Here is a 23,286-nt window from a genome sequence, read left to right on the forward strand (position 1 = left end):
GTCACTCTGGTCACAGTCATCACCAGACAAGATGATGGGGTACACACATAGACATCAGGGGTGAATAACCAACACTGTTGCCATAATCGGGACGTTTTACCGTATGCAGTTTTATTTTCTGATGCCGCTAATTCTCTCAGGCTAATTACACTCTGGGCTAAGATTTCTCAGCAGAGCTCTCAACCTACGGGGAAATTCTGTATGTATACACTTCTGATTAAAATCAAATGAGGCAGTTTAAGAGATCAGAGTGTCTTTTGTTTCCAGTGAAGACCCAGGCACTTGGATAACCTGGATTTGGAGGTCTGCCTTTCAAATGCAACTTTGTTGAGCACCTACGACGACGGTCATTCTCAAAAGAAAAACACTGGTGCCTCTGACCGTTCTGAGAAATTCCGTTCGCCACTGAGCCCAGCAGCGGCGTTCAAGAACGTTGGTGATTCTGCTGGGTCTCCACTCACGGCCTGAGGTGTAAAGGTCCAAATGTCGCTACAAAGGTCAGCAGATCCTCCTCAGATCAGAGCCTCTCCCACCTACTCTCTGCACGCTCACTCCATTTAGAATCAGTGGGGAGCATTTTTTTAAATTTCCTCTCAGTGCTTTCGGTTTCCGCCAGACGACCTTTCCAGGGCTGGTCTGTAGTTACACGGAAGGGGACCACCCACCACACCTTCCACTAAAATGACTCCCACTCGCCACTCCCTTTGAGGGACCCGCCCACCCCCACCCCCGCCAGACCTGACCAAGGGGTGATGACCCCCTCAAGATACTCCTGGTGGCTCCCTAGCACCCCTCTCTGACCTTCCCACCAGAACAGGTCATGCACCCACCACCTGATTCCCCACCTTCTTTCTGGTCCCTACCTTCTCTCTAGAAAATTCCATGAGGGCCTAAATGGTAAACACATTCTGAGAAGGAAGCATTTGTCCCTACTCTATGTAAATGTCATGAAAAAGTGATTTGCGGATGGAGGGAGGATAAAGGAAGAGGCAATAAATTGGAAATATTCTAATTGTCCCCTTTCTGAGAACTGGCTTTCAACCAAGGAGGTAGGATGTCCATCCTGTGTGCGGGGGAGTGTTCCTGTCCCTGCAGAAAAGCAGGAGGGATCTGGGGGCAAAGAGCTAATTTGGCTGGCTCCATCCCAGGGACCCAGAGAAAACTGGTGAGTAATAATGGGCCGTGTGTTTCCAATGATCTGGAGGGACTCGAGGCTGAATGAAATCAGTAGCTGATCTGAGGAGGCCAGAGTCAGAAGACAGTTTGGCGTGGGAGGCCATGGGCAGCCACCAGAATCAGTCCTTCCCCAGGAAGAACAATGTGGTCCAAAGGGCCGGCCAGAATGCTCCTCTGTTGGCAGCTGGTCCGGCTGAAGGCGGGACACAGCACAGCCAGAGAGAAACAGCTGCAGCCAACCAGGTGGGACCGACTCCCGCCCTCCGAGCCCCACCTACAGATTTCCCTGAATTCCTCCTGGGTCCTTTGCAGAAAGCACGACAGTCTCGCGTGCTTTGGGGCCTGGCGATGGAAACTGCCCAGCACGGCCAAGCACAAAGATCCGGCCTCCAAGCTGGGCAGTCAGCCAGCACCCCCGGTCCACAGATGCTGTCCTTCCCATGCACACGCCTCTTTACAGATGACGTCAGGGTTGCATGAGCACCTCTCGTTGAATGTGTGTGCTCTAAACTCAACCCCAGGAGGACGGGAGGGGGACCACCATGAGTTCAGGGCACTGGAGTAGCTAGTGCTTGTAAAGAGAAATGTGGGTGCAGTGTCTGCGCACGTACCCCCCAGCCTGCACCCACCATGTCCGCCTGCCATTTGGAGCAGGTCAGGACCAGGGAAACTGTCCCAACCCAGCGACAAGGCCTGTGGGACAGGTGGGGGACACTCCTCCTGGGTCTTTTCTTGCTCCCATGTGGAAGCAGGCAGGAAGGCCAGGATGTCCCTAACCCTCGACACAGGTCTGGAGCCCGGGACCCATCTTCCTTCATCCGGGCGGCTCCTGCCGGCCCTGGCGGAGTTCCTGGCACACAGTAAACACTCCAAGCATGACTAAGGGCCTGAACCCTGTTGCTCCCATGCGCCTGGAGCCTGGTCCACTTCAGAAAGTGCCTCCCTGGGCCTCTCTCCTCTTTCTTTGCTGGGCCAATGTCCGTGAACTTTTCCCTTTTAGAAGCTCACAACTTCTCACTACTAAGAGATCACCCAAGGAGAGTGGCATCCAACTGGAGGGAAAAGAACAGAAGGTGGGCAGGAGTGAGGGGGAGGGGAAGAGGTGGAGGCAGGGGAAGGGAGGGGAGGGGGATGGAGATGGAGGAGAGGAGAGGAGGGAGGGAGGGGGGATGGTTGAGAGAGCCCAAAGGGCCCAAGTCATGGGCAGCAAAGTCTCCCCCAAGCCTTCTGGACTAGCGGTTTGACTTAAAATGCAGTATTTAAATCAGTCAGACACTTCCTGATTTTTTTTTTTTTTTTTTTTTTTTTACGGTTCGCAGGTCTCTCACTGTTGTGAGAGCACAGGCTCTGGACGCGCAGGCTCAGCGGCCATGGCTCACGGGCCCAGCCGCTCCGCGGCATGTGGGATCTTCCCGGACCGGGGCACAAACCCGTGTCCCCTGCATCTGCAGGCGGACTCTTAACTACTGCGCCACCAGGGAAGCCCCAGAGACTTCCTGATTTTGAATAATCTGTAAGTTGAAAAAAACGTATAATTCTTTCCACTTGCCAGACACATTGAAGTTTCCATTTTGAGCAACATGAGGTCTCTTGGAGACAACATAGTCCAGGGGAATGGGTACGGGGCCAGGGAAAGCCAGTGTGAACTTGGGCCCCACTACTTACTAATCGAGTGGCCTCGGGCAATTCATTTGTTCTCCCTGAGCCTCAGTTTCTCCATTTAAAAAATAGGGATAAAAATCCCTATGCCTTGTAAGATCTCTGTGTGATACGCTTGAGTCTCCTGGGCACCCAATAAAGGCAGCTATTCCATCATCATCGTTACTCTTCCAAACCTGAGAGCCCCAGAACAGACAATTATGGGACTTAGGGTACTTTTTAACAAGGTTCAATTAGTGTGATTTTCATGCCAAACCGTATAGGCCTTAAAGGAGCACTGATTTTTTTTTTCCCAAAAAAACCTAACACCTCCTGTATCTATTCCAAGTGAAAATTAACAACTGAAGTCTTTTTCTTAATTGCAAAAGCAAACAGATCTTTAGCCAGGAGGCAAAATAGGAGGGCCCTGGCCTGGCATTCGTGTCTGGGAGTTACACAGACCTCTTGGGGAAAAGTCCAGAGGAAAGGGCATCAGGAGGACTGGGTGCACCTGACCGATGGCAGGGTTGACAAGCCCAGGGAAGCTGCTTACTTTTCAAGAAGTGACACCAAAGGCCTCTGTCTTTTGTGATCACCTGGGGGAGAGTGGGTTCCGTGTAATGAGAGAAGAAAGCAACCACTCTTCCATCAGGACTTGGCGTTCAACACGCTGGAATTGCAGATCCACGTGGAGAAAGGCTATGCTAACTAACTGGGGGAGAAACAAGCCATCCCATCTCTTCCTTGTCCAATAAGAATGTTTTTGAAGAAAATGTCCTCCCAAATCAGCAATTTTGAAGGTGATTTTTAAAAACTAACACCTCTTGAAGACCAACTCTGATTTCAAGTACCCTTCCAAACTATTTATGGACGTGATCAGAGTCAATCCTCTCCAACTCCATTGGAGAGTAAGATGTCCTATTTCAACTTCCATTTTACAGATGAGAACACGGAGGCACAGAGAGACTAATAAATAACCTGCCCCCAAACCCAAACTGGATTAGGTGAACAAAGATCACTCGAGTTCTTGTAAACTGGATCCAGTTAATGGGTCCAGCTTCTTTCCAGGTCCTCACGATGAAAACCAGATCTCTCACCCTTTTCCTGAACTTCACTCAGACCCCAGCACAGCCTTCCTCCTTTGAAATCCTTCTTGCCCGGGTCTCCGAGCCTCCCACCCAGATTCCTGCAGCAGCCTCCTGCCGGCTCTCTCTGCCTGGGCTTCCTAGTCCCTCCGATCTTTCCCCGTATCCTGGATAAGGTTAACCGGGACGCCACTGTCCTTAGCGCATTCTGCTGGAATGCTGCTCAAGTGCAAATTCCAGCTACATTGCTATCGAGCAGTGTGGCCGGGGCAGAGTACCTAACCTTCCAGCACAGCTCTTCGCTCATTTACACCATAAGGTTAATTTTACCTGCCCCTGCATGTTGGGTGAGAATGAATTAGACGTTAAGAGAAAACACACAGAACGATGCCTGACATGCGGAAGCACTGTTACACCCTCCCTCCTTCCTCCCTCCCCCCACCTGCCTACCCCTTCCCTTCCTTTCTGACTCCCTCCTTCCCTCCTCTGCCTTCCCCCCCTCCCCCTCCCCTCCTCTCCACCATCTAATAGATGCCGGCCTGTCAAGCCAGTTAGTTACTCCCCTTAAATGCTGTCCTTACATATCCCACGTCACCTTCCTGAAATCCCCCTTATCCACCTGCTACCACCTCACTCCTGCTCAGGTCAGGTCAGTGACTTTTTCCAGCTCTGTATCCTTTTCTATGACTCTCTGGTCGGCATTTCTTTTTGCTTTTTCTGAAGTTCACTGACAATACAGTCGGCTCTGCCTGGTTTAGTACCAAACTGTCTCCTAATTATTTTCTGTTGGTTCCATCCCTTCAGGGAGGACCGCATCAGCCTCTGTAGAGCCGGTGATTAAACTGTCTTTTCCCCGGCAGTGCCCATGACACATTCATTTTCCTCCAGCTCCCCAGGCAGCACAGTCAGGCCCATGGAAGTCACTCCAGGAAAACTCACCTTGTGGAGCCAATGGTCACTGTTCTCAAAAGTTCTAAGAAGCTCCTTGTCACGGGGAGTTCCTTTAAACACAGAGAAACCACGCCTCACCCCTGAGGATGATATCAGCAAGCCCAGCCTTATTGGCCCCATCCCCTCCCCAGCCTACCTGTCCTGGGGTTGCTTTCTTCACCCACCCCAGAGGACAATCGCTGGGCGACCCGGTTTGCCTGCGACTGTGATTTTTAAAGTCGGAAATCCCTCATCCCCCCCAGTAAGTCTCAGGCAAGGTGGGACGGCTGGTCACCCTACTGTCCACCCAGGTGAGAGCTTTATTTTTTGTGAGGGTCAAAAACATTATTAACGACCTCCTAGTAACCTAGAAGTGGGGCTTTGTTCCTCCTTCATCAGAAGACCAACAGCACAGATGAACATAACCGATTGATCAGATTGGGTAGTTGATCTCCTGAATGCTGAGGAGTTGGGACTCTCAGCTCCCCGGGAGGGAGAACAGATGAACAGAGGCTGAGGCCTCCTGGGGTGAGGAAAGGACGCGGGAATTTAAGACAAGCCTGGCAAACTCCCCAAATTGCACAGAGCCAGCTAATACAGGAACGGCATTTCCCCTCCCGGCTGTCAGGCCACCTTCGGGAAAGAGAAGCAGTTAAAATCGGTGGTACAGTTCAGGTAGCAACTGTACCCCAGAATTGCCCAGCTCTGGGTGTGACAGACCCAAAAACACTAACTCGAAAAGATATATGCACCCCCATGTTCATTGTACATTATCAATAATAACCAAGATATGGAAACGACCAAGTGTCTACTGATGGATGAATGGATAATGAAAATGTGGTATATATATACACAATGGAATATAATTAAGCTATTAAAAAATTGAAATCCTGCCATTAGTGACAAGATGGATAGACTCTGAGGGTATTTGAGGACAGAAAAAGACAAATACCATATGATCTCATTTCTATGTGGAATCTAAAACAAAACAAAGCTCAGAGTTATAGAGAACAGATTGGTGGTTGCCAGCGGGGCAGGGGGAGGTGAAATGGGTGAAGGGGGTCAAAAGGTACAAACTTCCATTTATAAAATAAATAAGTCCTGGGGATGTAAGGTACAGCATGGTGACTATAGTTAATAAAAGTGTATTTTGTACTTGAAAGTTGCTAAGAGAGTAGATCTTAAAAGTTCTCACCACAAGAAAGAAGAAAATGTCGTAACTATGTGTGGTGAGGGATGTTAGCTACACTTTCTTGGGGTGATCATTTCAAAATATACACAAATATTGAATCTTTATGTTGTATACCTAAAGCTAATATAACGTATGTCAAGTATACCTCAATTAAACATTTTAAAAATAAATAAAAACTAATTTAAATTAATTAACAGATAAAGAAAGAAACTGTCCTCCCTTGTGGATACTCCGGAGGCTGAGTACCAGCCCATGTTAAACCACAGCCGCTGGAAGAATCGTTTAGTATTTCAGTCAAGATCGATTCTACACTGTTAGGTTCAGCCTCTGAAGCTCTAGGTAAGAAAGAAAATAAGCAAACTGAAATGAAATCAGAACACATCCACGTGCAGAGGCTGAGACTCACCTTTCCACACCTTCACGTATTAATATGTGTCAACTTCCTGTTTCCCTCTAGTGGCGCTTGGTTCAGAAAACTGAGGGGGCCCTGAGAGACTGGACACCAGCAAAAGGAAAGACCGACTAAGTGCCTTCCCCTTCTTCTTAAGTTAGAGGATGCAAACCTTGAATTCTTTTCGGTATTCTTGCTTGATTTGGGGTTTGTTTCTGGTTTTTTTTTTCCTTATCAGATTACCTACCTTATTTGAGTATCGTCAATAAAGAGCTGAGATTTTAAAAAACTGTCACGTGGATATACGTATATTTGCATAGCGCTTTCTTAAGATTAACAATCATAACCATGAAGTGCACAAAGAGAGGGAAAAGGGCAGAGTATCACTGAGATCTAAGAAATAAAATGATGAAAAACTCTTACAAATTGGTGGTGCAATTCAGGTGGCAAACCCACCCCAGAATAGCCCGTCTCCGGGAGCAACAGACACTCCAGACCAAAGGGCACCGCACTAGTGGGCCAGAAACCATGACCTGCTCATCCTTAAATCCTTAACTTGATCTCAACAAAGACCACGATTTCTGTTTGATCCTCCATATTACCCTTTGGGTCAAAAAGAACAGCAAGAACTTCTGTCCCAGTCAAATAGGAAAACCTTCTAGGTACCCCCTAGGTCATCGGCTGGGAGAAAACCTGACAGACTTGCGTGTACACCTCCTCTGGGGAACTTAGGGCTGGAAAGATCAGTGTGATTAGTAAGTATCAGCTTGGAATTCAGCTCCCACCTCTCATTCTAAAAAAGAAGACACATAAGTAGATTCATCTTCTCAAAATAGCTCACCTAAGGCCTTAAGAAGTTCACAGATTTCAGATCTGTCACTTACAAATGTCATTAGAAACAAAACGGCTATTTTATGAAATGATGATGATGATGATGATAGCAACTAACACTTACATAGCCTTTGCTCTTTGCAAGCTGTAGTTCTAAACACTCTGCTTTTATTAACTCAGTGAATCCTGAGAGCAACCCTATTAGATGTAGGTGCCATTACTATCTCATTACGCAGGTGAGAAGGTCTCACAGTCGGATTTGAGCCCAGGAATCAGCTAGAGGCTGTCCTCTTCATCCCACTCTGGACCCTGGCCCATGTCCAAATGGAGAGGCTCCAGCGCCAGCAGGGCCCCTCCTCAGCACAAAGGGCACTGGCTGGGTAGTCTGCTTGTTTGTTTTACCCCACCTCCTTTCAGTAAGGTGACTTGGAGGCGACTTGCACGAATCCATTGTAATAAAACACACAGCAGAAGCAAGTGAAAAGTGCAAAGGACAAACAGTGCTTGGGACATTTCACAGTCCTGGGGGACAACTTTGGTAGCCAAGTGGGCTGGGGGCGTGGAGGGAGCCTCTGGCTGGGTGCTACATGTTCTGTTCCCTCCCTAGGAAACCTGTGCTAGAAGTCAAGACGACAGTGAGCTTGTCTTGCATCCCCTAGCCCCGCACTTGGAGGCAAACAGTCTTCCTGCCAGGTTAACAACAGAGCACCCCCTTCCCAGACGCACACAGCCATGCAGGGCTGGCATCCCCCTGTGAGAACTGGGGAGTCCAGCAAAGCTGTGCAGACAGCCCACTTCTTCTTCCAGCAGGGCAGGCAGCGTCAAGGTACTCCTTGAAAGATCCTGTCAAAACCACTCTAATCCAGTCCAACACAGCCCACGTAGCCTGTTCCTTGGCATGTGGCCAAAAGAGTTTGGGTCTGGGATTTGTAAGGCAGGTAGAACCAAATGCCTAATCTTGGCCATAAACAGCTTTCAATAAAAACAGCAGAGTGTTGAGCACAAAGCAAGACCACTGCCTGCCGTAGAAAAAGGACTTTTAGGACTTGCCCTTCTCATTTCAGAGTCCGAGAAGGCACTGGTTAAGGACCGGTGGGCGATCTCAGAAGCCGCCAGGAAAATAACCACCAATTAAGTTTCCAAGTAGGTCTAGGCTTGACCTCAACTCATTCTAGCCGTGGCCTGGGGTGACAATGACAGAATGTGAAAGAACAAGTTCAAAGTCTATTTGCCAGTGCAGTAGGCAGAATAATGGCCCCTCAGAGGCCCACATCCTAATACTCAGAACCCGTGAATATGTTACCTTAATGGCAAAAAAGGACTTTGCAAATGTGACGGAGGTTATGGATTTGAGATAGGGAAGCTACCCTGGGTTGTCAGGTGGGCCCAGTCTGGTCACAGGCATCCTCAAAAGTGAGGACCTTTCCCAGCTGTGGTCAGAGAAGATTTGACTAGAGAACAACGGTCAGAGAGATGAATGTTGCTGGCTTTGCAGATGAAGAAAAGGGGGCCCCAAGCCAAGGAATGTAGGTGCCCTGTGGAAGCTGGAAAAGGCAACGACATGGACCTCCCCTAAAGCCTCCAGAAAGAAATGGAGGACCACTGGAGCCTGAGTTTTAGCCCAGTGAGACCTGTGTCAAACTTCTGACCGATGGAACCGTCAAATAATACATCTGAGTTGGTTTAAGCCCCCAAGTGTGTGGTAATGTGTTACAGCAGCAATAGAAGACTAACATAGCTAACGATTCCCTATGGGAATCCTAAACCTTTTCCTAAGACGACGCAGTGGATCAACCGCACAGCAGTCACACAGAAGGGTGAACCCTGAAGTAGGCGGCACTTAGCCTATTTCTAGAAACTTCCTGCATGAGCCTCTCCTCATGTGCCAGGGATTTGCAATGTTGTCATTTGAAGAAGCTCTGTATTGAGCCCACCGATAGCCAAGCCGAGACCACAGCTCCTCTGTGTGGACTTGTGAATTACAATAGCCTTTTTGATCTGAATTCTGGGGAGGCCTGCTCGTTCCTCCACGTCACCTGTGGGGCCACAGAGTCTGGCGGACAAGCCCCTAACGCAGGGGGCTTGACTACTTGACTCAGCAGGCTGTCTATTCCCCCAATTTTTTAATTTGGTAAAACCGATCTGAGGATACATCTGGCCAAAAATATGACAAGGCACAGTTACAGATCATCCTCTCAAGATGACACTTTGCTCTTTTCAATCTTGGCTCCTTACTATGGTTTTTAGAACCTGCCTTCTCAAAAGGACGCTGGCATCAGGTGTGCAAGGTCTTCAAGAAGTTATTAGCGCCTCCTAGTGGTCTTGAGATGCACTTTCTGACTCTCACCTTCCCTTTAAACACACCCATTCCTCATTAGGGTCTGGTGGAAAATGTCACAAATAAGTTTTTAGGCCCGGTAGGAGGCTAAACCACCCAATTTGCCTGGGACTCAGGTTTCCTGCTACCCAGGATTGTCAGTTTTAAAACCAGGAAAGTCCTGGAAAGACTAGAGTGCCTTGGTTTCCATACCCATGACCCCCTTGAGACCCCACAGGAAAACTACCCAAAGAGGGCATTGTCTTCCTGTCCTTGGCACTGCAATAACCGGGTACCAAACACAATTGGGACCCAAACGGTAATGCCTTTACTAATGCAACTCTCTGTGAGAACAGCAGCTGACTTGAACGCACTTTGCTCATGATAGGAAAATAACAACTGAAGATCTGCAAATTATTTCTGGACTCTCATCGTCGTGGGTGGGAGAGTAGGGTCACCCCATATTCTGGGCAGAGCAGACCATGAAAACGAAATTCTGACTTTCTCTAAAAGTGTTCAGATTCAGTTTGTTCAGAATTCTCTAGCTCTTTTGCAAAATTCTTTAGAAACATGTAGTTTCCTGAAAAATAAACAAACTCCCTCTCTATTTTTCTTTGTAATGTTCATAAGTTTTAAGGAGGCCAAAGGTCTGAAACTATCTACTTACAAAGATGAAAGTCTAGTGCCTTAAAGACACTCATGTTGGTTTCAATGGCCAACTTATGAAAGTTGTATAGATCTGGGTCAGGGAAGGAGGAGACTGGGAATTTTATAATATTTTTTGTTCAATCTGAAACTAGTCAGTTAATCAGAAATATCTTAAAGGTTTTTGAGGGAATTCTCATTGTGGATTTTAGAATGCTTTCCTTTTAACGTTGAAAGATGGCAGAAATCAGAGGCTTTGTGATTAACTTTCCAGGTAGAAGGCAGGGATCACCTGTATGGTATGATATGTGAGTGTTGGGAGAATCCACCTGTCTAAAAATGCCCACATCATCCTTCCACAAAAGCCTGAATCTCAGAGAATTGTCTAGAAAAAAAGCCACTGTCTGTTAAGAAATGGTGCTGGTTACTCTTGTCTTCCCGAGGGCCAACCTAGGGGAGGACACCAGTCCCAGAAACCTCTAACCTTCCCACAAGCTGGCACTGTTTGTCCATTTCCTCATACACAGCATGAAAGGGTCCATTTTGGCAACACTTTCTACGCCTTCCTACAGGTGTTTGATGAAGTGGCAAAGTCGTTAAAGTTCCTTTTGTAAAGGTATGCTTGTCAGATCTCATTCCAAAAAGTTCAAGGCACTTTTAAGAAGCCATATTAATTACTACAGCTGGTCACTATAGCTATGAAAGGTATTCAAAATATAAAATTAAATCCCAAAGACCTTGAATAACCAAAGCAATCTTGAGAACGAAGGCCAAAGCTGGAAGCTCACGCTTCCTGATTTCAAACTACATTACAAATCTATAGTAATCAAAATAATATGGTATTGGCATAAAACCAGACACATAGATTAGTGGAAACAGAACTGAGAGCCCAGAAATAAACCCACGCATGTATAGTCAATTAACTTACAACAGAGGAGGCAAGAATATACAATGGGGAAAGGACAGTCTCTTCAATAAATGGTGTTAAGAAAACTGGACAGCAACATACAAAAGAATGAAACTGGGACACTGTGTTACATCATACACAAAAATTCATTCAAAATGGATTGAAGACTTGAATGCAAGACCTGAAACCACAAAACTCCTAGAAGAAAACATACGCAGAAAGCTCCTTGACATCAGTCTTGGTGACAATTTTTGTATTTGACACCAAAAGAAAAGGCAACAAAAGAAAAAATAAACAAGTGGGACTACATCAAACTAAAAAGCTTCTAGGCACAGCAAAGGAAACCATCACCAAAATGAAAAGGCAATTTACTGAATGGCAGAAAATATTTTCAAATCATATATCCAATAAGAGGCTAATATCCAAAATATATAAAGACCTTGTACAACTCAACAGCAAAAAGATCTCAAACAATCTGATTTTAAAATGAGCAGAGGATCTGAACAGACATTTTTCCAAAGACATGCGGATGGCCAACAGGCACATGAAAAGATGCTCAACATCACTCATCATCAGGGACATGCAAATCAAAACCACAATGAGACATCACCTCACACCTGTTTTAGAATAGCTATTACCAAGAAGACAAAAAATAACAAGTGTCGCAGACGGTGTGGAGAGAAGGGAACCCTCACACACTGTTGGTGGGACTGTAAATTGGTGCAGCCACTGTGGAAAACAGTATAGAAGTTCCTCAAAAAATTAAAAATAGAACTACTGTTTGATTCAGCAATTCCGTTCCTGGGTATTTATTCAAAGAAAATGAAAACACTAACTCAAAAAGATACATGCACCCCCGTGTTCATTGCAGCACTATTTACAATAGCCAAGATATGGAAACTAACTAAGTGTCCATCAACAGATGAATGGATAAAGAAAATGTGGTATATGTATATGTGTGTATATATATGTATACACACACATACACACACATACATACATATATACACACACACACACAAAGGAATATTATTCAGCTATTAAAAAAGATTGAAATATTGCCGTTAGTGACAAGATGTATGGATTTTGAGGGCATTATGTTAAGTGAAATAAGTCAGACAGAGACAGACAAATACCATATGATCTCATTTATATGTGGAATCTTAAAAAAAAGAAAAAACAAGCAAACAAGCTTAGGGATACAGAGAATGGATTGATGGCTGCCAGAGGTGGGGATGGGGGTGAAATGGGTTAAGGGGGCCGAAAGGTATAAGTTTCCAATTATAAAATAAACAATTCATGAGGATGTAACGTACAGCATGGCGACTATAATTAATAATACCATATTGCAGACTTGAAAGTTGGTAAGAAAGTAGATCTTAAAAGTTCTCATCACAAGAAAGAAAAATATTTGTAACTCTGTGTGATGATGGATGTTAACTACACTTACTGTGGTGATCATTTTGCAATAAATACAAATATCAAATCATTATGTACACCTGAAACTAATATAATGGTGTCTGTCAATTATACCTCAATAAAAACTAATTAATTAATTAAATCAGGTATACTGAAAAGTAGCGACCTTAGGTACTAAATAGATTTGGTTTTCTAAATTAAAGTTCGTAGTAGATCTCATGGATGACATATTCACTGAAAATTTTTGCTTCATTTTAAAGAACAAACAGAAATGTCTAGTCGATCAGGTAGTCAGTTTCTCCTGCCAGTGTCTTGTTTAATGAAATAGTGGAATTATCCCTAAATGGTTTTTGCAACTTCAACAAGAAGAGCAAACAAATGAACAGCTCCCAGCACAAACAAAACTTCTCGTAAAGGAGAGGGGCAATTATGTAATGCACAATGGGAGATGCAATTATGCAATGTGTATAATGCAATTGTATATATATATATATATAGTATATATATTGTATATATATATTGTATATATTGTATCTATATTGTATAATGCAATGTGTATAATGCAATTATGTAATGCACAATGGGAGATGCCAGATCAATGGTAGAGTGGGAAGGCACTTTTTAATTTAAATGCAACTTTATTCAGTTCAGACCTACATCTTCATGTTTAAGAAACCTAAGCTACATCAACTTGCTAATTTTCCCCGCTGCTCCCTTTTCTCCTGACCACTGAGTTGAAGGTAAGCCTGCATTACTAACCAGAAACCTCAGGTTTCACAAGTTTAGGTTCAAACCAGCCTGTCATCTTGTATCAGTGAAAAGAGACAAAAGAATCAACCAGGAGTACATAAAATCACATTGTGTATAAAATAGGAAAAGTTGGCTTTATGCTTCAAAAGCAGGAAAGTCAGAGTCAGAACCTCCCCCCCCCAAAAAAACATATGGAGTTTAGGAAAATCACAAAATTGTCCTGGAACTGTGCTCGACAGGGTAACTACTCCCATTTTAACAATTAGATTTCATTTTGTATTTCCTTGTAATCTGAGAATCCTTACAAGGTCAGGGGTTCCTAGGTCATGGATAATTAACTTGCTGAACTTGAAAGTTCTTTGTCAGTGAGCAGAGGCACACAGTACCACCTTGTAGTGGTACTACAAGGTGCCAACCTTGATGTTAACCTTGATGTTAGCAATTTGAACGGAGCGATTTTAGAAGACTTCAGACGTTACAGAATTATCTGGAAGCTTTACCTTCCCCCCTTTCCCACTGTTAGTTATATGACTATATTCTCTGGCCTGGCTTGACCCACGCAACGGGGAAGGTCTGTGGTCTCAGACCAAAAGGGACCAGCCAAGTTCCAAATTTGGAGAAACACCTAACTGGCTGACCAAGGCCAAGGCTAATGCCCTGGCTTTATTATACAGAAGTCTTTTCTGTGCCACAAGCTTTTTTTGGTGAACTCTCTCCCCACCCTCACCCCTGAGGAAGAAGAAAGAGGGAGTGCTATCCTGTTTCAAGATTCCCTAACCCTGACCTATTAGGTCAAAAAAAAAAACAGTGACCCTGGGGCCAGCTTCGCAGTGGTTCACAAACCAGCCAATGAGCAAACAGTTCAAGGGCTCCTGTTTTCAAAAACGACATTTATGCTAAGTGGCTAGGAACTGGTGTCCCTAATTTGTTGCAAATCTTACTGTGGCCCCAGCAATCCAGTTCCAGGGCAATGGATCCCTTCATCTGCCTTGTGGAGAAGGACACACCGACACCACAGGAGAAGAGGCTGGGGATTTCTCAAGATGTTCATTTATTATCCTAAATCCAATCTGGGCAAGGCCAGTTTCTTACGGGAGTGTCTTATTTCAGTTTTGTAAGGCTTGGAAAACTGGAATTCAGAGATGAAACAACAAAATATTACTTTTTGTGTAGAATAACTTGAAAATACTGTACACTAGGGTGCCTGTAGGTAATTAACTAAATAGGAAAAGACGTGCTCTGTATTTCAGGAAGAAAATAGAATGTGAAGATTTTGTGAGGGTTCTCATTTATCTGTCATCAAAATAAAGGCATCCACACAGATATGAAAATGAGAGAGTCAAGGAGATTTACTGGGCGAGGGAAAGGACTTATTAGGTCTTAGGTATCCTAAGGGGCTACATGCCATGCTTGTCCAGTCCATCCACGGGCACCATGTAAACAGGACCTGCTCTGGTTCCCTGCACCCCATCTGTGTTCAAATCCACACTAACTGATAATGGTCTGCAAGACCCTGGTCATAGAGACCTTCCAACAACACCAGGAGAAGAGGCAGCTGAGGGGGCTTGGTTTGGCACTATCTCGTTTGGCACGAGGGTAAAAATGGCACAAAACACTGGGTGCCCCAAACCAGGAAACAAAACCTCGTTCTGAGAGACAAAATTGTGCAAAAATAATAAAAGATTTCATTTTATGGAATTTGGGATGTTTAAGAATGCTTGAGAATGTTTGCTGAATCGATGAATCCATGAGTCAATCAATGACCCCCTCAAAACACATTGGCGGTCAGCACTCCACCGCACTGTGAACAGAAATACTCAGTGTCTGATGTGTCAACACATCCTCAAGGTGGACAGGACGGCAACAATGTGGCAGAAGGAGAGACTCCACCCCCCAGAGAAGAGCCAGCTTCCAGAATTCCCATGCTTTACTCTATTCCTGACCCAGTTTGGGGAACCCATTGTGTTGAGAACATCCCGAAATCCCACATACAGTGGATACAGTTTAAAGCCGTAAACTCACTTCACATTACTATTCTCTGTGAATCGGTTTAATAACTTCAGGGGATTTTTAACTCTTTCCATTTTTATTCTGACGTTATTGGTGCAGGAAGTAAGAACTTAATAAGTCATACTCTACAAACCTTGAAAAGCCAATTCACCTAATTTTCCAGAATAAGGTATAGTTCTGAAAATCTGGACTGCAGATTAAAACATAATTCTGTTACTGAGATATCACCCGCTGCTACCTTTTGGTGGAAAGACGTGCATAATAAGTGGCCCTGGGAAAGATGACGGAGTTGAACTGATATATTCACTGATTTTCCCACGGAAACAATGATACAAGAGAAGATTATTTTCTTTGCCAAGAACTAAAGGAACAACTTTTGTAGAAATGCCCAATAAACTACAAAATTGGGGGAGGAGTGTCCAATGAAAGACAAAGTGTTCTAAAGGGTATATAAACCCTTTAAGTGGGTGACAGAGACGACATGAGGAGAAACCAATAGAAAAGTGATAGAGTCCCTTAAAGTACTAAATTCTTAACTAATTTCACAATTTCTGTTAGGGGCAAGGAATGCAGGAAAGCTTCTTTCTTTGGGGAGATTGTGACATGGCAGTCATCGGAATTTGATATCCTAGCTCAAATTCTGGAATTCCTACTTGCGAGTCTCCCTTAGAGACTGAAGGACACCCACATTCATGAGACACACCACTTACTGAGGTCCGATAACCTCTCCTCCGGCACCCTCTGCCCAGGCTTTTCTCAGCACAGCATCATCATCTCCCTTCTTCCTCTATAGTCTGTGCCAGCAACGTCCCCACTGGTCTTATCCCCACCTCTTGGTTAGGGCAGGAAGGAGCCATGTGGGGTGGTTCCAGAGAGCACAACACTCTGCAGTTAGGAGGGACGAGGGTCCGTGGGCAGGTGGACAGAAAGCTGGACCACGCAGCTGGGCTCCCATATCACCACCCATTATTCTGCCACGGTCAACAGGAAGGGCTGTAGGAGGCTGCTTGCAGGTAAAAGGCCAGCGGTTCCAGCTGTACCATCACCATGACTACTGTGTAGCACAGACCATCTGAAGGTCTTCTCGGTTTCTTTAACTTTTCTGCAAGGCAGAGGGAACGCTAACTGGAGAGGAAACTGCCCAGTTGGCTCCCTGGACTTACGCCCCTTCTGGTTCCTCTTCTGCCCTCTGGTGGAGCCAGCGAGAACAGCAACCACCAATAAAACCCAGCACCAGAAACAACGCTCCTTGCAGATAAGAATCGTGGCCCTCATTTTCATACCTTTGTTGGTATCGTTTATTGTTATCATACTAGCTCATCCCATGACACAGACATTACCATCACACTTCTTGTAAGCCTATAAAGGAGAAATGTATCATAAGTGCAGCGAGTATTGAGTGTTTTTCTTCTTAAAGAAATAAATGACTACACCGTTGATATCATTTTCTAGACTGACTTTGCACACCCAAGGAGGGGAAAGCTTTGCTGCCCTTTATCAGTAAAATGCGTCTATTAGAGTCCTCGGTCCAGGCCACAAAGGGGATTATGCTCTGTCTTGAAAAATGCTTCTTCTCACTCCTCCATAACCTTAGAACTCAGGGACGATTGCATTCCTCATTACACCTAGATCCTAACGAATATATTTTAGATCTTAAAACTTTGAAACAGATCTGAGCTTTTCAAAAAGCCTATGAAACCTAAATTCATTCCCAAGAAAGTATAGTATTTATCCTTTTCGACTGCCGTAGCAATGTCTTATGAGGTGGATTAGGTGGGTGACCACCCTTGACCCACAAACTTAATCACTGAACCCAATTGCTCTTAGCTTTCAATTCTGGCCACAGGCTTAGTTATGTCGGCGTTCATTGTCACAGTGGGTGGAATCAACTCATAAGAAGCACACGGACGAACAAAATGAAACTTGCTACTTTTTATCCTCCTATATGAATTCTGCTTTAAAAACTCTGGGCCTGTTTTTAATCCTTATTTAATAATATGGCCTGATACCAACTGAAGCTTTTACACAGAGATGAAAAGCTTATTTCCTTGTAAAATTCTCACAAGGAATTATTACAACAAAGGAACACCTTGTTCTGGAAGACCAGCTTAATAACGCAGCCTGTTTCTCTATACCCTGGTGGTTTACGTTCTTGAATGACTGAGCGTATTCCATTTCTTAGAGTGACTCCAAAGGGGAAAACGCGTGCACCAAACAGAAGAACTGGCCACACGGGGCCCTCCTTTTACCTGCACTGCCCCCCACCCCACTTGGAACTACTTTAACCCGCTCTGCACCTCTCACCTTGGCCATCTTTCCGCCCATTCAGATTTCACCGGCTTAGAAGTGTCATAAGTCACATGTCCCAGTTACCTTTGCCCGGTAACAAATCACTCCACATTTAGCAGCCTAAGTTGTGTGCTTTATTATAGATCATGATTTGTGAGTTAGGAATTTGGGTAGGGTAAGGCTTGCCTAAATGATTATTCTATTCCATGTGACGTTGACAAGGTCACTCAGCGGTGTTCAGCTGGTGAATGGGCTGGTCCCAGGGGTTCAAGACAGCTTCACACACTTGTCTGGTGTCTTGGCAGGTTGGCTGGAAGGCTGTGCGGCTGGGATGGTCAACTGGAGCGCCTACAGGCAGCCCCTCCGGTACGCTGGCCTCAGGGGCCTCACTGAACAAGGCAGAAGCTGCACAGCCTTTTGTAATAAAAACCACACAGCATCACTCCCACCATACGCTACTGGTTACCAAGTGGTCACAGAGGTCAGGCCACGTTCAGAGGGAGGAGAATCAGACCCCACTTCCCAATGGCAGGAGGGTCAAGGGATCTGTAGCCTTCTTTAATCCACCACACTATCCGATTTCAGGGTGTGCTGAAATGCTCCAATCATTTACTTATAGATCCAGGTCTTGACTAACTTGAACTGGTTTAAAATTTTTTTAGCAGTGCCTAAAAGCAATGGTGTTGTTTTGTATTACCCAGTGATGAGCAGAGCACTGTATCTGAGCACTAGCATATCTCACTAGCTGGAGAGTAACAGAGTAATCTTCCTTTATTGCTGCTGTCCACGATGCGAATAATCATAATATATTGGTTAAAATGGCATTAACAAAAAAAGTCTCCCTCCATACCTGATGTGTCAATACCTCTGAGTTTTCTTAAGCATGGATTTCTCTGTTCAGAGAGTTAAATGACACCAAAAAAGCCATTGAGTGCAACCCACACTTCATCTCGTCTGACCATTTATGGGAAGAGAGTTGAAGGCATCCAGCCTGGATGGAGTTCAAGCAAAAGGAACAAAGTTGGGGAGAGATTAAATCTTTCCAAGATTCTTTGAACTCACCGTGTCCAACGCCCTGACACCAAAGGCACCAAAAAAAAAGTGTTAATCATCCTCATTTAGGAAGAAAGCCTTATGTCTCCGGATCTCCAATAACACCTTTATGCTGGGTGATCTTCACAGCACATGACAGCTGAGATGTGCTGCATGTCTTGGTCATGCTTGTGGCCACTGTCCTAAGGGCCCCATCAGAACCCCTCGTGTGCCCCCAGCCAGGGAAGAGAACAGGTGCCCCCCTACCCTGATCCTCATCCCCGCAGCCCACTGTGGCTGGAGGTGGGCCAGCGGCACCGTAGGGGGATGGATAGGTGTGCATAATGAGGGGCTTCCTACTGGCCACCCTCCCCAGCAAAGAGTCTCACTGGCCGGAAGGCAGAATCTCACCGGTTTAAAAGGGAACCCAATCTCTCGCTTCTCCAGAACAGCTCTAAACTTGCACACTCGAAACAAAAAGGGGGCACTGAGACTAGTAGCTACTTAACCAGCACGTACTGCTTCTCCTTTGTATCAATAAGAATAAGTGGCTGTCTCTTAGATATGACAAAGAAATGACTGTAAAAAGGGCATATGGAGTGGCCCAGATCGGGGCTCGAGACCCTCTTTGCTTGTGCATTAAGGTTATGGAATTGAGATTTGTTGTGGTAAGTACTACAGCTACATTGCTCTGCTCATCACTGAATATAAAAAATAATAATAACTCCAGTGCTTTACGCACGGCTAAAATGTTCTTAAACCAGTCCAAGTTAGCAAAGACCTGGATCTAAATAAATGATGTGAGCATTTCGGCACACCCTGAAATCAGATAGTGTGGTGGGTTAAAGAAGGCTACAGATCCTTTGACTCTCCTCGCATTGGGAAGTGGTCTGATTCTCCTCCCTCTGAATGTGGCCTGACTTCTGTGACTACTTGGTAACCACTAGAATATGGTGGGAAAGGCCATGTACCTTCTGCCTTGTCCACTGACCCTCCCTGAGGCCAGCATACTGGAGGGGCTGCCTGTAGGCGCTCCAGTTGACCATCCCAGCCGCACAGCCTTCCAGCCAACCTGCCAAGACACCAGACAAGTGTGTGAAGCTGTCTTGAACCCCTAGGACCAGCCCATTCACCAGCTAAACACCGCTGAGTGACCTGCATCACTCCCCCATTTCGGTCGTCAACTGTATTCCTTACCATAGTCTCCTGCCATGGAATTAGAAAGGTAAAAATGATTTTTAACAGGCCTAGTACTTTAATAGTTGGTCAGTTACCGTGCTCAGACAAAAGCCAACGTCTGTAAATGCAATCTGACAGTTGAGGCATTGCTGGCTTAGATGGAAAGAATCTACGAAATCACAAAATTTACATTCTGCAAAATGTACCATTAAAAGCTGACCACGCCCTCACAGGCATAGAAAATGAACTTATGGTTAACAAAGGGGAAAGCAGGGAGGAGGGATAAATTAGGTGTTTGGGATTAACAGATACAAGCTACTACATATAAAATAGATAAACGACAAGGACCAAGGACATACTCTATAGCACAGGGAGCTATATTCAATATTCGGTACTAAACCACACTGGAAAAGAATGCAAAACTCTGTGTGTGTGAATGTATAACGGAATCACTTTGCTGTACACCAGAAACTAACACAACATTGTAAATCAAAAATAAAAATCACAGCTGACCACGCAATTCAGTCCACCTGATATAGTAGCCACGTTTGTTCACTGCCATCATTCATTGATCCGTGCACTGTACACAGCACAACCTTCCAGATAGAGGGGAGTACAGCAGAAGGGCAGAGCCCTTGCGGTCAGAGATCTAGAGGCCAAATCTCTCCTTTCTGTCCGTCAGCACCCGGGCTGCCGTCCCGCTCTGCCCACCTGTCCCACCAACCCCTCCCCCGCGCCACGTTCTCCTCCCTCGCACAGCATCGTAATTATCTCCTTCCGGGTCACTCTCTAAGGCTAAGGCTGCAGAAAAGCAGGAGCTGTGTTCATCACTGTTTGTCACTGTAGTACCCCCAGCCCCATGCAGAGTGTCTGGTACGTGGTGGGTACTCAATAAACATTCCCTTTCAATAGCCTACTTGGGTCCAAAATACCACTTGGTAGTTTGAAAGACTGAGAAGCAGCTTTTCTTTGCCCCATATCAAGACTCAACTTTCAGATGGATGACCAAGTGAAGAAGGAAAGAGAGAGAGTAAGTTGGGGTAGAGTCCATAAAACGGGTAAAAATGGAGAATTTTTTTAATCTGATGATCTTGCACGCATATATAAAATCAGACTTTCCTTCACAGACTGAATAAATATATATCAACATGGTCTGTGTTTCTCCATAAAGCTACCCTTCCAGAAGCTTCAAAATTATCTTTCCAAACAATCTTTGATATTTGTATATTTCTATCCTCCCTCTCATCAAACATAAGCTATGGGTAGGCTTCCACAATTCACTGGTCCTCTACAGATAGGATTTGTGATCAATCTGTACACATTTTGGTCAATTCTTTCAACGCATGGAATCCAAAAAGAACATCTGGCTAGGAGACACAACCTTGGAAACAATACTGATATCACTTTATCGCAGATGACTACTGATCACGAATCCGTTTCGGAAGACGGCAAGCCAAGATCAAAGTGATATACCTTCCATTTTCAGATGGAGCAGGGTGGGGTATGAAATGACGCTGCTATCTATACATGTTAAGCTTTGTTTTGAACAGGAATTCATACAATGTAAGAAGTGGGAAACTGATTGTAGAATACACCCATTACTAGAAAAATGCAAAATTTTTAACAAGAATGTGAGAGAGCTACAGGCACTGATAGGGAATGATTTCTAAGATATGATGTTAAGTAAAGAATGTAAGATATAACCGAATGTATTTCCAGTGTACTACTTTTATGAAAAAGAAAAAAGTAGGTGTGGTGTTTTTTTTTAATAGTCCACAAATTCTTTGACTTTCTCTTTAAAAGGTGGGATGGAATTCCAATCTCCCTGAAGGCTGGACCTAGTTAAGAGAATAAAACAGAAATGACTGTGTGACTTCTGAGACAAGGTCATAAAAGGCATTCTTCTCTCTTGGATCCCCCTGCTCTGGGGAAAGCCAGATGTCATGTTTGAGGACACTAAAGCAGCCCTATGGGGAGGGTCCAAGTGATGAGCAATTGAACCTCTTGCCGACAGCCATGTGAGTCAACCACTGTGGAAGTGGAGCCAACCACAATCAATCCTTCAGATGAGACCACAGCCCTGCAAACATCTTGGCTACAACTTCAGGAGCCAGAACTACCCAACTAAGCTGCTCCCAAATTCCTGATGCAGAGAAACTGTGAATAATAAACGTTTATTGTTTTAAGATGCTAAGTCTCAGAGTAATTTGTTACACAGCAGTAAGTAACTAAAACAGTGAGGATACTTACATATATGTTTGAATATGCACAGAATATCTCTAGGGAGAAAACTGAGAGGCTGGGCCTCAGACATGGACGAAGATTTATTTTTCATCACATTGTATTGTTTTATAAGTTTTTCTTATCCTAATATATTGTTTTTTCTTTTAAAAAAGTACATTTTACAAAAGAATCTCATGGATTACATGAATGACCAAACTGTGCATAAATATCTTTAACCTCTATTTTATTTCAATTTTTAAAAAATTTAATTTACTCAACTTTTGAAATAAAGTAGAAGAAAATAGTAAAATAAAAGTTGAAATATTTTAGAAGATATCTCCCTCAACTTTGCCCAGATACAGACCCCAGTTTACAAATCATCACTCTGTCAGAAAAAGAGCAGAGAAAATCAATGACGGAAAAGGAGACGCTTAGGAGATTTAAGCATCCACCTCCCCAACTCTCAGAGAAAACTTTTCTTTGCTGAATATCAAAGGAGCTCAGAAAATGGCTAGCGCAAAGCCAGCCTATTTTAGAAAATCTTGAAGAATTTGTGCTGGGATTATCAAAGGGTCCCACTCTCTGTGTCTCCCCAAATACAACTGAATCAATAACTCTTTAGTGACCACCATTGTATGTGCAGGTCGTCCTATATATACTCTCATAGCGTCCTACTCATCCTTGATCCCATCTTCTCTTCCTACCAGCATTACCAGGATGCCCATTATGTACCAGACCCTGTGCCAGACTATGACATCTTCAGGGAGAAGAGTGTCTCTGGCTCTTCCACAAGAGACACTAGACTGGGGCAGTGGGGAACGGGGCTTGAGTCCAGCTTCTCACTAGCCAAGTCACCTTGAGCCAATCATCCATCCATCTGGTTATTTACCTACCATTACCAAAAATCACTGATTGAGGACCTCCCACGAGCCCACCACCGTGCCAGGCAGTAAGGACACCCTGTGGATCTCATGCGCATGCACTGTGCGCACACGTGTGTCTAAGAAGTTAGCAAAGCATGATGTTCCACCTTGGTTTCCACCCCAACGAACCTTGTATGATTTCATAGACGTCATTTGTAAGTAAGTGGTGTTGACACTCAGAAAACAAATGACAAAAAAATGTCATTTGGGGGGAAACATTAAAGTCCCTGAAGTGCATTTTTGCTCATTTCCCTTCTAAACACACAATTCATACTTAGTTATGAAAATAACATCTCCCTTTCAAGCTCTTCAGAGACCAAACCCCACAGGGCAGGTCTCAGCCTGCTCA

At 44.7% G+C, this 23,286-nt stretch overlaps 1 protein-coding gene and 1 long non-coding RNA gene across 2 annotated transcripts in view; one reads left to right on the forward strand and one right to left on the reverse strand.

The window, feature by feature from the left end:
- Nucleotides 1-23,286, reverse strand: part of CLIC6 (chloride intracellular channel 6) — a 41,273-nt gene that overhangs the window by 12,295 nt on the left and 5,692 nt on the right. The window lies entirely within an intron of this gene.
- Nucleotides 2,165-6,525, forward strand: LOC138842668 (uncharacterized). The gene is made up of 3 exons (XR_011377394.1): nucleotides 2,165-2,249; nucleotides 2,496-2,689; nucleotides 6,479-6,525. It is a non-coding gene; the product is annotated as an uncharacterized lncRNA (long non-coding RNA).

The sequence above is a fragment of the Globicephala melas genome, chromosome 4 (assembly GCF_963455315.2).
Source record: "Globicephala melas chromosome 4, mGloMel1.2, whole genome shotgun sequence".
Classification (NCBI taxonomy): Eukaryota; Metazoa; Chordata; class Mammalia; order Artiodactyla; family Delphinidae; genus Globicephala; species Globicephala melas.